This window comes from Pseudophryne corroboree, chromosome 4 (genome assembly GCF_028390025.1).
Source record: "Pseudophryne corroboree isolate aPseCor3 chromosome 4, aPseCor3.hap2, whole genome shotgun sequence".
NCBI classification, from domain to species: Eukaryota; Metazoa; Chordata; class Amphibia; order Anura; family Myobatrachidae; genus Pseudophryne; species Pseudophryne corroboree.
Window position 1 is genome coordinate 531,680,740 of NC_086447.1, and position 14,100 is coordinate 531,694,839.

Consider the following 14,100-nt stretch of genomic DNA (forward strand, 5'->3'; position numbering starts at 1 on the left):
GGTTTTGCCAAAACGCGTTTGAACCCAAAACACGGCCACGGAACCGAACCCAAAACCAAAACACAAAACCCGAAAAATTTCCGGTGCACATCTCTAGTGCTAATGGTAGGGCCTGGGGGTGTCTCCTTTGTAAGTTAGCTCTCTGTCTGGATGTGTTTTAGTATGAGCCTTTATCATGAGGCCTTACTGTAGTCAAACCACATGGCCCTATGTGGGCACTGCTATTATGTAGCGTTATGTTTAGCTGCTGAGCTTCGCCAAGGCTTCTCCGATATCAGCAGTCCTGTCTTTGCAAACACGTGTGACCAATTCTCTAACATTCTATTACCAGATAGGCTAAGGTATGGTTACAGGTAATTTTTTTAGTGTGCTGGGGGGATACCAGGGGGGAAAAAGCAACCCCCCTCTCTGTATGTTATTTGTCTGTGACCCCTCCCCCTTTCTAGCACCTGATATATAATTATATCCAGGAATAACTGCGATTGTTTGTCTGCATGTGTGAGAAAGGCATTGAATGGGAGCAGTATTTGGAAGGCATGCACTTCTTTGGAGTGTTAATGGGAGATCCTGGGGGTGGCTCCCAGGTAAGTTAGCTCTCTGCCTGGATGTGTTTTAGTATGAGCCTTTATCTTTGCAAACACGTGTGACCAGTTCTCTGAAATTCTATTACCAAATAGGCTCAGGTATGGTTACAGCACAGGTAATTTTTAGTGTGCTGGGGGGATACCGGGGGAAGGGGGGGGAAGGGGGGGAAGCACCCTCCCCTCTCTGTCTGCTGAACACTGTTAACAGGACATTGTATAATATTTAAAATACAAATAAGAAATATGTGATTTTAAATAGACCCCTGTGGATTTATAAATTTAAAGCAGACATATTTTCACTGGAGTATTTCCAGCATGAGTTCTAAAAACAAATGAAAGCTGCTGGGTGGTTAATTCTTAGGAATATTGATGCATGCCAGTCAATCAAATGCGTCTATTGCAGTTCTCAAAAAGAAGATTTTCTGTCAGCACTAACAATGTGAGGAACATCATCTGACTTCCAATAAATAAAGAAATATATTTGTAATCCGCAGCTGCCTATTGAATTGCAGAGACATCACCTTCTGCAATACAATTGTTTTCTTACTAGGCTTGGGTGAATATAGAATAGAGTTCATGTACAGTATACGACAGCTAATGTTTACTAATAAATTATGTTATACATATATACTGAGCAGATTATGACCTACTACTTTGTTATGTTTCTAATTAAAATGAGTATATAGATTTTAGTCAATAAGATCATACCAAAAAGTAGAATAAAATGTAATAATGATATTCAGCAGTGATCAACATGATAGTTTATAAGTGGCGGATTGTTAAATGTAAGTGAATGGAATTTGATAGTATTGCACTTGAAGTAGAAGTGGCGGTATGGCATAAAAATTCATAACGACTTCATTGATATTAGGCACATACATGATTAAACTTAAAAACATGTTTAATATACATTTTATTTCAGTTTCAGAGACACAGCAAAGAAACAGTCAAATCACGCAAAACTTCAAAACAAACATTAACATAAGGGGATAGATGTAAGAAGCGCCATTATGGTTGACTTCTCCCCCATGTATTACTGTGGAGAAGTGTGCTGCATGAAGCGCCCCTGTCTGTATCAGCGCTGCTATCTACAAGATAGCACACCGATATACTGGCCAATATATTAACGGAATGGTCCGACACCAGCAGCTATTGATTTCAACAGCTGCAGGTGCCATGGACAATTCACAACAGCAGGGACAGCACTGTCCCCGGATGTGGTTCCTGTCGTCTCCTGGCTACAAAGGATATCTCACAATAATAGCGAGATCTTGCGCATGGCCAGGGAAGAGACACAGCACATCAGCACTAGGAGATTTCACTACCCCTCTCTGACAGCCATGCTAGTGCTTCCTGATTTGCCTCTTTAAAGAGGAGAAGCGGGAAGAGCCATACCATCATGATATGTGCTGGTATCATACATCTACCCCAAGCTGCATAAGGAGGAAATATACTCCACTTGAACAGAAGGAAGCTGGGGGCTGTGTGGATGAGAAAGATAAGAGGAATTGAGAAAGAAGGTTTGGGAATGGAGGGGGGTGCAGCTGGATTTAAAAAATAAGGTGGAATAGAAAATCCCCAGGGTTAAAAAAAAAGGGTAGACTGAGGACAAAGGTCACCAGGTGCTATTTGTGCTATGTAGGACACTTCATTCCATCTTGTGTGTGTGTACCAATTTCTGAACATGATGGAGTGTGACGTAGGGGCAAGGGGTTGATTTGAGGAACAGAGAATATGACGTCCACATCCAACAGGATACTAATCAGTCCCCTTACTTCCCAACAGGGGATCAGTATGGGATCCCAACGGTCGGGATCCCAATGGTCATAAGAACGATGCCGGAATCCCGATGGCCAGGGCAGAGTGCCCCCTCACCCGGTGGTGAGCTTTGCTTGGTACCCTAATTGTTTTCCCCTTCGGGCCCCAGTCGGGATTCAGACCACTGGGATTTCCTTGGCTGTCAGGATTCCAGTGTTGGTATCCTGACCGCTGGGATCCCAACAACCGGAAAACTAACTGCTTCCCCCCAACAGTGTGGTATGAGTTAGAGTGACTCTTCCATATATTAGATTGTCCATCTGTGTGACAAGTCAACCCCTACAGCTGGTACTATGTACTCTGCATTCATCTTGATATTAGGTAGAGTAGGTTACATGAAGAACAGTGGCCCAGATTTATCAATCCTTGGAGAGTGATAAAGTGCACATTGATTAACTACCAACCAATCAGCTCCTAACTGTCATTTTTCAAACACAGCCTGTAACATGACAGCTAGGAGCTGATTGGTACTTTATCACCGTGCAATTTATCACTCTCCAGGGTTGGGAAATAAGGGGATTGGTTAGCATCCCGTTAGATGTGGACATCATATTCTCTGCTCCTGGAACCATCCCCTTGCCCCTACATCACATTTGATGAATTGAATGGTGTAATTTACAGAGACATAGAAAGAGGACCTGATTCAATAAGGATTGCAAATTCTGCTTATTAGGAGAATTTGCAATGCTTTTGATCCACCCAGCATGCTACCTGCCGCCTCCCCCTGTAACTGCAATTTCAGCGTGATCACAGAATTTGTTGATGCCTCCTGCCGGTGTAGCCTGGTGTGACCGCAGGAGGCCCACCGCCATCTTTGTGATCACAGTGGCTGCATGTGATGTCACGCTTCTGCCGCGATCACACCCACACCACGCCCTGTTCATGTGCCACCACCTCCATTTTACAGACACCGTCCCGCATCGCTCCGTCTCTTCCTAGGAAACGGATCGTTGCTGCCCCCTTCCTGTCTCGTGAATGACTCTGCCTGATTGACAGGCAGAGGTGTTTGCATTTACTGCAGGGCGCCCACATTAAATGCGAGTGCATGCGCGGGACAGGCCCTGCGCATGTGCCTGCATGGTCTTTATCATTTTTGCGGTTGGATCGCGTTGTGATCCAACCTGAATGATGGCTAGAATAATGCAATGGCCTGCACAAATTTTCTGATAGAATGACACAGTGAAATGCCAGAACCGTTCTTTCTAACTTTTGTTTTTGAAGTTCAACAAAACTGAAAGTTTTTTCCTTTTTGCCATTGCCCCATCTATAGATACAGAACTTTTTTTTCCTTAGAAACAGAAATTCACAGCAGATAAGAACAACTTGGCCCATCAAGTCTGCCCCTTTTTTGCCTTTTGGTAACCTCAACCCTATTTGATTCTTAGTTCTTTGTAAGGATATTCATATGTTTATCCCAGGCATGTTTAGATTGCTCTGCTCTCTTAGCCTCTTCCACCTCTGATGGGAGACTATTCCACTTATCCACTACCCTTTCTATGAAGTAATGTTTCCTCAAATTTCCTCTGAACCTACCTCCTTCCAGTTTCAGTGCATGTGCTCATGTTCTAATACTTATTTTCCTTTAAAGAATGTTTCCCTCCTGTACCTTATAAAACTCTTGATATATTTGCAAGGTCCCTATCATGTCCCCTCCTTCCCTTCTCTGCTCCAAACTATACATATGAAGATCCTTTAGTCTTTCCTGGTAAGTTTTGTGGTGTAGACCTTGCACCATTTTAGTTGCCCTTCTTTGTACAGTCTCTAATGTATTTATAGTTTTGAAGTCATACTTTTTAGCAATTTCCATGATGACCTTGAGAACATCTACCCCTTTTTGTGGTTCCATACCAGTTTGCCAACTTCCTAGCTGCCCCCTCTGGGAGGTCGGTGGACATGATGATGTTATTGCGTCATCATGGCTCTGCCCCCGATACACAATGTCACAATTACTGGCATTGTGAAGAGGGTCTGGGCCACGATGATGTAATTAATTGAAAAATTTATAATTGTTCACATCGAACCAGCCACTTTAACTCAGGAAGTTGGTGGCTGTTGGCGACTTGTCCACTCTTCTTGGCACCTGGCCACTCTATTTTCGGGGCCTCCTGCTGTTCCACATATTGAAGCAACTGTACAAAGTTCTACAAGAGGTTTGTGTTGCTGAGAATAAAATCGTACAACTGCAGTACTATTAAGTGGGTTACATCATTTAAGTATATGCTCTCGGCTAAAGTAGACTAAGGGGGACATTTACTAAGTAGTGATAAGAGCGGAGAAGTGAGCCAGTGGAGAGGTTACCCCATCAACCAATCAGCAGCTCTGTATCATTTTATAGTATGCAAATTATAGATGTTACTTCAGTGGTGATTGGTTGCCATGGGCAACTTCTCCAGTGGCTCATTTCTCCGCTCTTATCACTGTTTAGTAAATGTCCCCCCTTTACATTTTTCTAGATTGTTTTCAACTATTCCATCAATATCTTCTGTCAGGTTACATTTACGACATTGAATAGTTTGAGCTGAAAGCAGTATAATATCTCAAATTTAAGTAATAACATGTTTTGTTTGAAAAAGATCTTCACAACATTGTAAAAAGGTGTCTTTTAAAAAATCCCCTTCAGCCAAAGGCTTTTCTTTTCATGCAATACACATAACTTCTGTTTAACTTACTTATGTTTTTTTTAATTTAAGTACATTACTGGTTTGTTTTCATAAGATGCACTGCACTTCCTTAAACATAGGGTGTGAGTAAAAGTTTGAGTTCAAACTCACACCAAATTTGGTGCGAGTTTGTAATAGCCTGCGGGTTGTAGAGTTTTGAGGTTATTACAAATGCGAGTCCAGGCAAGTTTTTTGACAGAAGTCTGCACAGTTCAGCGAGATTCGTGCAGGGTTCCGGACCTAGAGGAGCTATGTGTGTATACACAAATAGCTCCTCTAGGACCAACTGTATCAGGAAAATTGTTTTTTATTTTTAACCCCCTTGATGCCTACTGGAGAAGAGTACCCGATCTGCGGATAGGTGAGTATGGATTTTTAACCCTTCCCCAATTTGTAGAGGATTCTACTGGAAAAGTGGACCGGTAAGTATATGTGAGTGTATGTATTAAAGTTGTTATTTCTTTTACAGGAGACTCTAGGTACCAGCGGGTTCTTAATGCCCTGCATGCTGATACTTGTGGTTCTTCAAGTACCAGCATGCGAGGGAGGCTTGCTAGAACCTGTAGTCCTCCTGTAAAAGACAATATTACTTCTAACTTTCACTTAATTGCAATCAACTCAGCACCCAGCACCCAGGGGTGCCGGGGATAGATCCAGGCTTCACTCAGCACCCACCACCCAGGGGTGTCGGGGATAGACCCAGGCTTCAGCACTGGAGAGGGTGGCCTCCTTTATTGGGGATCCTCCACTTCCCCAGGAATCCCCAGGTTTTGCTGACTAGTTAGGGGGGATGAATGCTTCAGCTGGGTGACCCCATCTAGTGTGTCCTCTGGATGTGGCATTACCCCCCTGCTAGTGGAGCCTGGTGCAGGTTCTACAAAATCGGGAGACCCCTTTGTTATTTTTACTCATATTTTTAGAACCAGGAGTGGCTTAAAGAACCTGGGGCTGGTTAATACTATAAATAACTCAGTGTGTACAGAGTGCACGGTGGATCAGATAATCGCTCAGAGGATCGGATTGTTTATCTGACGTGCAGGATGATCTGTACAGTGTGTACCCAACTTTAAGTCATGAATGTATATGCAGCATACATTCATCCAATCAGTCATGAAGCGGGTTGTACAAACAGCATCCATCCATCCAATACAGTATGTCAAGCAGCTGGCTGTACAAGCAGCACACATCCATTCAATACACCTGAGATTAGAACTACAGTTTTCCAGGCTGTACAGATACAGTATGATTAACAAGGACAAGGATACTGCAGATACAGCAGTTGGGGGAGCGGGATAGAGTTTGCAGTTTCCTTTAATCCATCTGCTGTCTTATTTATTACTCACATGAGTTTAGACAGAATTAGACCATGTTTAATGACCTACTTTATTATGTATTTTTAATGTATTTACTCATTAGAAGCTAAATTGTTTTCAAAATGGAAAACATTGTATAGATATACTGTACTTCTGTTGGCTTTTGTGAGATTCTTCTTTTTACGTGAACAGCTATTTAACTGGTGATGGACTATAAATTGCCTGTACGAGAGGGTGTTGCTAGCAATAGTTGAATAAATCATTTGTTGTAAAATAAGTTTGGATCTTAACAAGTCAGTTTATATTGATCAAACTTTATTTCCACCACCCAAGAAAGAGGAAAATAAACTGCAGTTAGTGTAAAAAAAATAACGTTTGTTACATTTCACATAAGAAGTTGCATTGTTAGGCTTGAGGAAAAGTACTATAATATTAAATTTGTTACCAAAGCACATAAATGTTTGTGGTATTAGACAATATTACAATATAAGCACACAGGCTCCATGAAATAATGTGGTTTGGCATTTTACAACATAGATTTAATTGAATATTAGATGACCTCAGGCTGAGGTAGCTTTAGAATTGCAATTCACTGAACAGGCTCTAGATTTTAGCAGAGATGGAAGGCTACGGTTCCTGTTTTCCAGACGCATTTGTGTCACAAATAAAGGTAGCACATTATAGGTGCATAGTGCTCTAAAAGTCCAAAATAACACTTAAATATAACTGAGCTTCTATTCTTGGACGCAAGTTAGAATTTGGCTCTGGTCAGTCAGTTTATAAAAAGTACTTTTTGATGAAATGCTACAAGCAAAGGTTTTGGTTGCATCAAGATGTTCTTTATCCATGGGATGAACCCGCAGACCAGACATGCTTTAACAGTAATGACAACTATTTTATTCATTCATTATATATTGCTAAGTGGTTAGGCCTGTTTTCTGTTTATTAATATGGACTGAATACAAAACCAGCCCGAAAAATATCCCTTAATAGCTTCAATCTGTTTTTGCTGTGATGGCACTAATAATTCCTGTTAACGTGAGAATACTGCTCCAACTTTCCTTGTCTTGCATGCAGAGCAAATCACTGACCACTTATTAAAAATGATCCATAGTTTTTGAAGTCAATGCACTTTTTATGATACATGATCATTTAGTGTAAACAACAATTGGAAGCCGTCCCTGCCTTTTAATCTTTTTTTTTTTTTTAATGTCAGAATTACCATTTTCTCTCTCTTTTCAGTTAAACAAATGTAATGCCGAAGACTGACAATAATTATGTTTTGTTAATTGAAACAAATATAGCATAACTCCATTATGGATGATAATGATGCTTGTATTGTTGTTGGCGCAGTTTACTGTGATGTTGTATTGACCGTAAACACAAGCTAGGGAAAATGAAAGTTATTTTTCTAAGTCTTGATCACTTAGTCACTATGAAATCAGTTTAAATCTACATGTTAGGTCTACAGTATGTGAGGCTACATGGTAGGTAGCTAGTAAACAACTGGCTGAAACTAAACTAGTTGAATGAGATAGGTAAAAAAGGATTTGTAAGTAAGGACACTATTGTTAATGTAGAAAATAAAATCATATATTAAAAATCAGATAAAATATTCTTTTTTGTTCTATAGTATGTAATTGAAGTAATGAAATAAATTTGTTCACATGGCATCATCAAGTACCAGGTGAAGAAAGCAATGATACACATGGACAAAACATGTCATAACAAATGGTAGAAATAAATTTTTTCGCTTGCAACGTCTGCTTTTTTCATTTATTTTGTATTTGCACAAAAATACTGTGGAGATTTTTTAAATTGCTATTTTGATTTGCACTAGAATAAGCTTCCTATCCAATATACTATAAACCTGTATGCACATTTGTACCCCCACAACCCTCAACGTGGCACAGATGTGTCCTCCTACATCACTGCTGTTGTCGCACCAAACGGCCCCTTATGGTGCACTAGGTCCTGTGAGACTCTGCTAGCATTGGGAGTATTTTCTCCATCTTTTTGCCAAAAATGCATCTTAGTCACAATGCAGTGCAACTGAGATGAACCTGGAGACTGCTGATTAATTTGATATATGACACTTGTCACAGATGGCGACTGAGTCTGCATTTGAAGTGCTACTATTCTGTGGCTTTTTCCCCAAGCCAAGTTCTGTTGTGATTTATACACAGACTCAGTCGCACACAGATAACAAGTGTCACATATCAAATTAATCAGCATAGTCTCCGGGTGCATCCTAATCACATTGTGTTGCAGCTAAGCCGCATTTTTGGCATAAAAAGATGCCAAACACTAGTAGAGTTACTTAAAGTTGCTCACTCGTGCCAGGCATCTCCCACGGCAATGTCAGATTGGGACATGAAGGGCCTACCAGGGAAATGCAGTGGTAGGATCACATGTGTAGGGGTTTGGCCTGTTTCCAGAGAGGGCGTGACCAGCCACTACAGATGTTTGACTAACCATTAGAGAGTGCATGGTCTTTAGTAAATACTGCTAGTACTATATATGCATGATAATGTACCAGATTAATAATAGGAATGCATTGTAAAAAATATTCCATGGTTCTTTGCAATATAATTTAACATATATATAATGTATAATTCAAGTGTACAGTCTGGAACCTGATCCCTAGAGGAGAAGGTGAGCCCCCAGGCAGTGGGGCACACTGGGAGTATCCCCTGTACCCCTGTGGACCTATCCAACCCTGCCCCAGTGGTATATAGAGGCTAGCTGTACATGGATACATCAGTATTACAGTACTAGGGTAGAAACTTGCATGTTCTAACTGAATTTAAGCTTAACTCTAAGTGAGGTTCAATATGTGTAACTATAAATGATATGTCATACTGTAGCTCCGATACTAAAAGGATTTATCAGGACAAACCCTGGTCTCTCTTGTGTGTTTGTCTTGTGTTGACTCATTGGTGCAATAAACTAGACTCAGAGAACAGATTATTGATGATTTATGTATCCAATACACAAACTGCAGTGCCAAAATGATTTCAGACATTCTCAAATTCTTCATCACTTTCTGGATTAGATGTTAATTTTAGACAAATATAACTTCTTCATCCCATTCCAATATTTTAACATTATGTGATACATTGCATTAGTTAAATAGTGGCTGAGTTGGATGTATGTCTGTTTTTGTTGGCGTCAGAAATGCATTTCTGTATTGTTCACGTGTACCAAAAATATAACCAGATTTTTGTTCATTTTCCACATATGACTCCTTATGCCTGGGGAGGTAAAATAGAGGAGTGAAGGGCAATCAGACATACTGTAGGCTGAGTATAAAAAGGACAAATTCAGGTATCTGCAATTCAAGTAGATCCCAAGCTATTCCCCTTAAGATGTGTACCTCTTGTTGCTGCTGGAGTTCTGGTACAACAAAATCAATGATAATGATGTCTACTGTATTTCCATAAAAATCCCAGCTCTAATAATGGCCATCAGGAGTACTAGCTAGCCCGATTATTGGATGATTGTGGATTTACATGTCTGAGTGATACTGTATAACTTGCCATTTCATGTTACATCATGTCAAGTTGTATCTGTCTATTTACATATGTATATATCATGTACAATACTACAGGAAAGGGCTGGGAGTTTTTTTCAATTATATTTTACATTGAGAATTTTTTTACATTGACGACTAACCATGTACACAAGAATTTTTCTTGTGGCTAAGACACTTATTTATATTATAATAGATAGTTTAGGTTAATGTGTACTACCGGTTGAGTATCCCATATCTGAAATGCATGGGACCAGAAGCATTTTGGATTTGGGAATATTTGCATAGGGTTCCCGTTAAGATGCAGTGTGAAAAGGCACACCCAGAGGATGTAGAGAACCAAAATGGCGTCAAGTCCTGCATGGATTGCAGGGGGACTGGCAGTGAGGTGGCAGATGAGCACTGGATTGCCTATAATGAGCACCAGACAGCCTGGAGGGAGCCTGATGGGGTAGCAAGCATGATAATGTGTGTGAGGTGCAGTACTCAGTACTCTGCCTTACATGATCACACAATGCTTTTTAACGGTTATACGTTTTTTTAAAAATGGGAAAATAGGCATTATTATGCCTGGAATATGTCATGTAATATATTTCTATACAGTTTATTAGAGCAGAGCTGTTAGGTTACAGTATTGGTCAGCAAAAGGATTTTATTATTTGCAGTCTTAAGTATAAAGTTATTAAAATTTGCACGTGTGTTGTGGGCATATTGTACATATTTCTACGAACTACACTTTTGCTTGACTTTGGACATCACAGCGGATGCGTAATGAGTATGTATTAATTTCAAAAGTTCTGCATCATTTAATTTTAATTTATACAAATTGTCTTGCAGAATTTGCACACAACATTATTACTGTGTTTTTGAATTATTATTTAACATACATAGTAACATAGTATCTGAGGTTGAAAAAAGACAGTTGTCCATCGAGTTCAACCTATTTGTTGTCTCCTATGCATGATGATTTGACTAAAATTTCTGACTGATGCTGCTGTCAGCCGTTGCATTTTATCCCTATTTATAGTAACTATAATGCATGACTATGCACCATACCCCTGGATATCCTTATCCATTAGGAATTTATCTAACCCATTCTTGAAGGTGTTGACAGATTCCGCCATTACAACTCCCTTGGGCAGGGAATTCCAAACACGTATTGTCCTTACCGTGAAAAAGCCTTTTTACGCTGTATTGTGCGGAATCTCCTCTCCTCTAACCTGAGCGAGTGTCCACGAGTCCTCTGTGTTGATCTAACCAAAAACAGGTCCCGCGCAAGATCTGTGTATTGTCCCGTTATATATTTGTAGATGTTGATCATATCCCCTCTTAGTCTCCGCTTTTCCAATGTAAACATGCCTAGTCTTTCAAGCCTTTCCTTGTATTCCATCGTCTCCATGCCCTTAATTAGTTTGGTCGCCCTCCTCTGTACCTTTTCAAGCTCCAGGATATCCTTTTTGTAGTACGGTGCCCAGAATTGTACACAGTATTCAAGGTGTGGCCTCACTAGTGATTTATATAACGGGAGTATAATACTCTCGTCACTAGCATCAATACCCCGTTTTATGCATGCTAATATCTTATTAGCCTTCTTTGCTGCAGTCCTACTTTGGGTACTACTGCTTAGCTTGCTATCTATGAGGACACCTAAGTCCTTTTCGAGTACAGAATCCCCTACTTTTACCCCATTTAGTAGGTAGGTGTAATTTTTGTTCTTGTTACCACAGTGCATTACCTTACACTTGTCTGTGTTGAAGCGCATTCTCCATTTGGCTGCCCATGCTTCTAATTTAACTAAGTCGTTCTGAAGAGACTCGGCTCCTCTGTATTTATAGCCTTACACAATTTGGTATCATCTGCAAAAATTGACACCATGCTCTCTAGACCTTCTGTTAGGTCGTTAATGAAAATATTGAACAATAGTGGTCCTAATACTGAGCCTTGCGGCACACCACTTAGCACTTCAGTCCAAGTTGAAAAAGACCCATTAACCACAACGCGCTACTCCCTGTTATCTAACCAGTTTTTGACCCAAGTGCATATTGTGCTTCCTAGCCCTGATTCTTGTAGCTTGTAGATAAGTCTCATGTGTGGTACAGTATCAAACGTTTTGGCAAAGTCTAAAAAGATTACATCCACGTCTTTACCCTGATCTAGGTTTGCGCTTACTGTTTCATAAAAGCCAAGTAAGTTGGTTTGACAGGATCTGTCCTTCATAAACCCATGTTGATTCCTTTTAATGACCTTATTGACTTCAAGGAACTTCTGAATACTATCTCTTAGAATACCTTCCAATACTTTCCCCACTATAGATGTAAGACTAACTGGTCTATAATTACCTGGTTCAGCTTTACTTCCCTTTTTGAATATAGGCACTACTTCCGCTATACGCCAGTCTTTGGGAACCATACCTGATATAACTGAATCCTTAAAGATCAAAGATAGCGGTTTTGCCAGTTCAACATACAGTATGTTGATACTTATGTTGCCATATTATTACAAAGGGATACATACAATATCATATGACGATACCATCATTCCCGAAGCAGAGAATCCCGACAGGGGTCGGCGTAAGTATGTTTACCCTCCCCCCTAACTCTAATGCTCACTTCCCACAGCATAACCCTAACTTTATTACCGCCGCAGCCTAACTCCAGCCCTTCCTGATGGTGCTAAACCTACTCCCCCTTCCTGCAACCTAAACCTAACCCTCCCACCCCAGCAGCCTAACCCTCCCCGGGGGTGCCTAACCCGAAGCCCCCCTCTCCGCAGTTTAGACCTAACCCTCCCTTCCCCGCAGCCTAACCCTAACCCTCCCCCCACAGCCTAAACCTAAATTCTTACCAAGCAGGTGTCTCGGCAGAGTTCGATTGGAATTCCGTCATACAGGATCCCGACAACGGCATTTCGATCAATGTCAGGATGCCAGTGTCAGCATACCAAGCAGTTTTGGGATTCCGGAATCAGCATTCTGACTACCGGGATTCCGAACACCGGTATCCTGAATGGATCCCATTATAAAAAGGGTTACCAACAGAAGCAGTAGCAAAAGCTTAAGGACTGTTTCTATATGTCACTCGTAATCCATTTGGTATGCCTGACACATGGTGATTAGGAATCATGTTATCCAACTGTACTTTAGTTGAAAGGTCTACATAAAATTACATATTGAGAACTAGTTATACTAGATACAGTGGTGCTTGAAAGTTTTTGAACCCTTCAGAATTTTCTATATTTCTGCTGAAATTTGGCCTAAAACTGCAGTACCTTAGATTTTCACACATGTCCTAAAAGTAGATAGAGAACCAAATCAAACAAATGAGAGAAAAAAATTAGACATGCTCATTTTTTTATTGAGGAAAATGTCCCAATATCACATATTTGTGAGTGGCAAAAGTATGTGAACCTTTGCTATCAGTATCTGGTATGACCCCCCCTGTGCAGCAATAACTGCATGTAAATGTGTCTGGTAATTGTTGATTAGTGTTGAACATTGGCTTGGAGGTATTTTATTCCATTCCTCCCTACAAAACAGCTTAAACTCTGTTATGTTTGTGGGCTTCCTCCCATGAAGTGCTCGCTTCAAATCCTTCACAACATTTCGAGTGGATTAAGGTCAGGACTTTGACTTAGCCATTCCAAAACTTTAAGTTTATTCTTCTTTAACCCTTCTTCAGTTATATGACTTGTGTCCTTTGCATCGTTGTCTTGCTGCATGACCCACATTTTCTTGAGATGCAGCTCATGGACAGATGTCTTGACATTTTCCTTTAGAATATTCTGGAATAATTCAGTATTAGTTGTCCCATCAATGATAGTAAGTCGTCCTGGGCTAGATGCAGCAAAACAGGTGCAAACCATGATACTACCACTACTGTGTTTCACAGATGATATGAGGTTTTTATGCTGGAATGCAGTGTTTTCCTTTCTCCAAACATAACACATCTCTTTTAAACCAAAAAGCTCCATTTTGGTCTCATCTGTCCACAAAACATTGTTCCAATATCCTTCTGGCATGTCCATGTGATCGCTGGCAAACTACAGATTGGCCGCAATGTTCTTTTTGGAGAGCAGCGACTTTCTCCTTTAAATCCTGCCATGCACACCATTGTTGTTCAGTGTCCTTCTGACGGTGGACTCATGAACATTAACATTAGCTAATGTGAGAAAGACCTTCAGTTGCTTAGAGATTA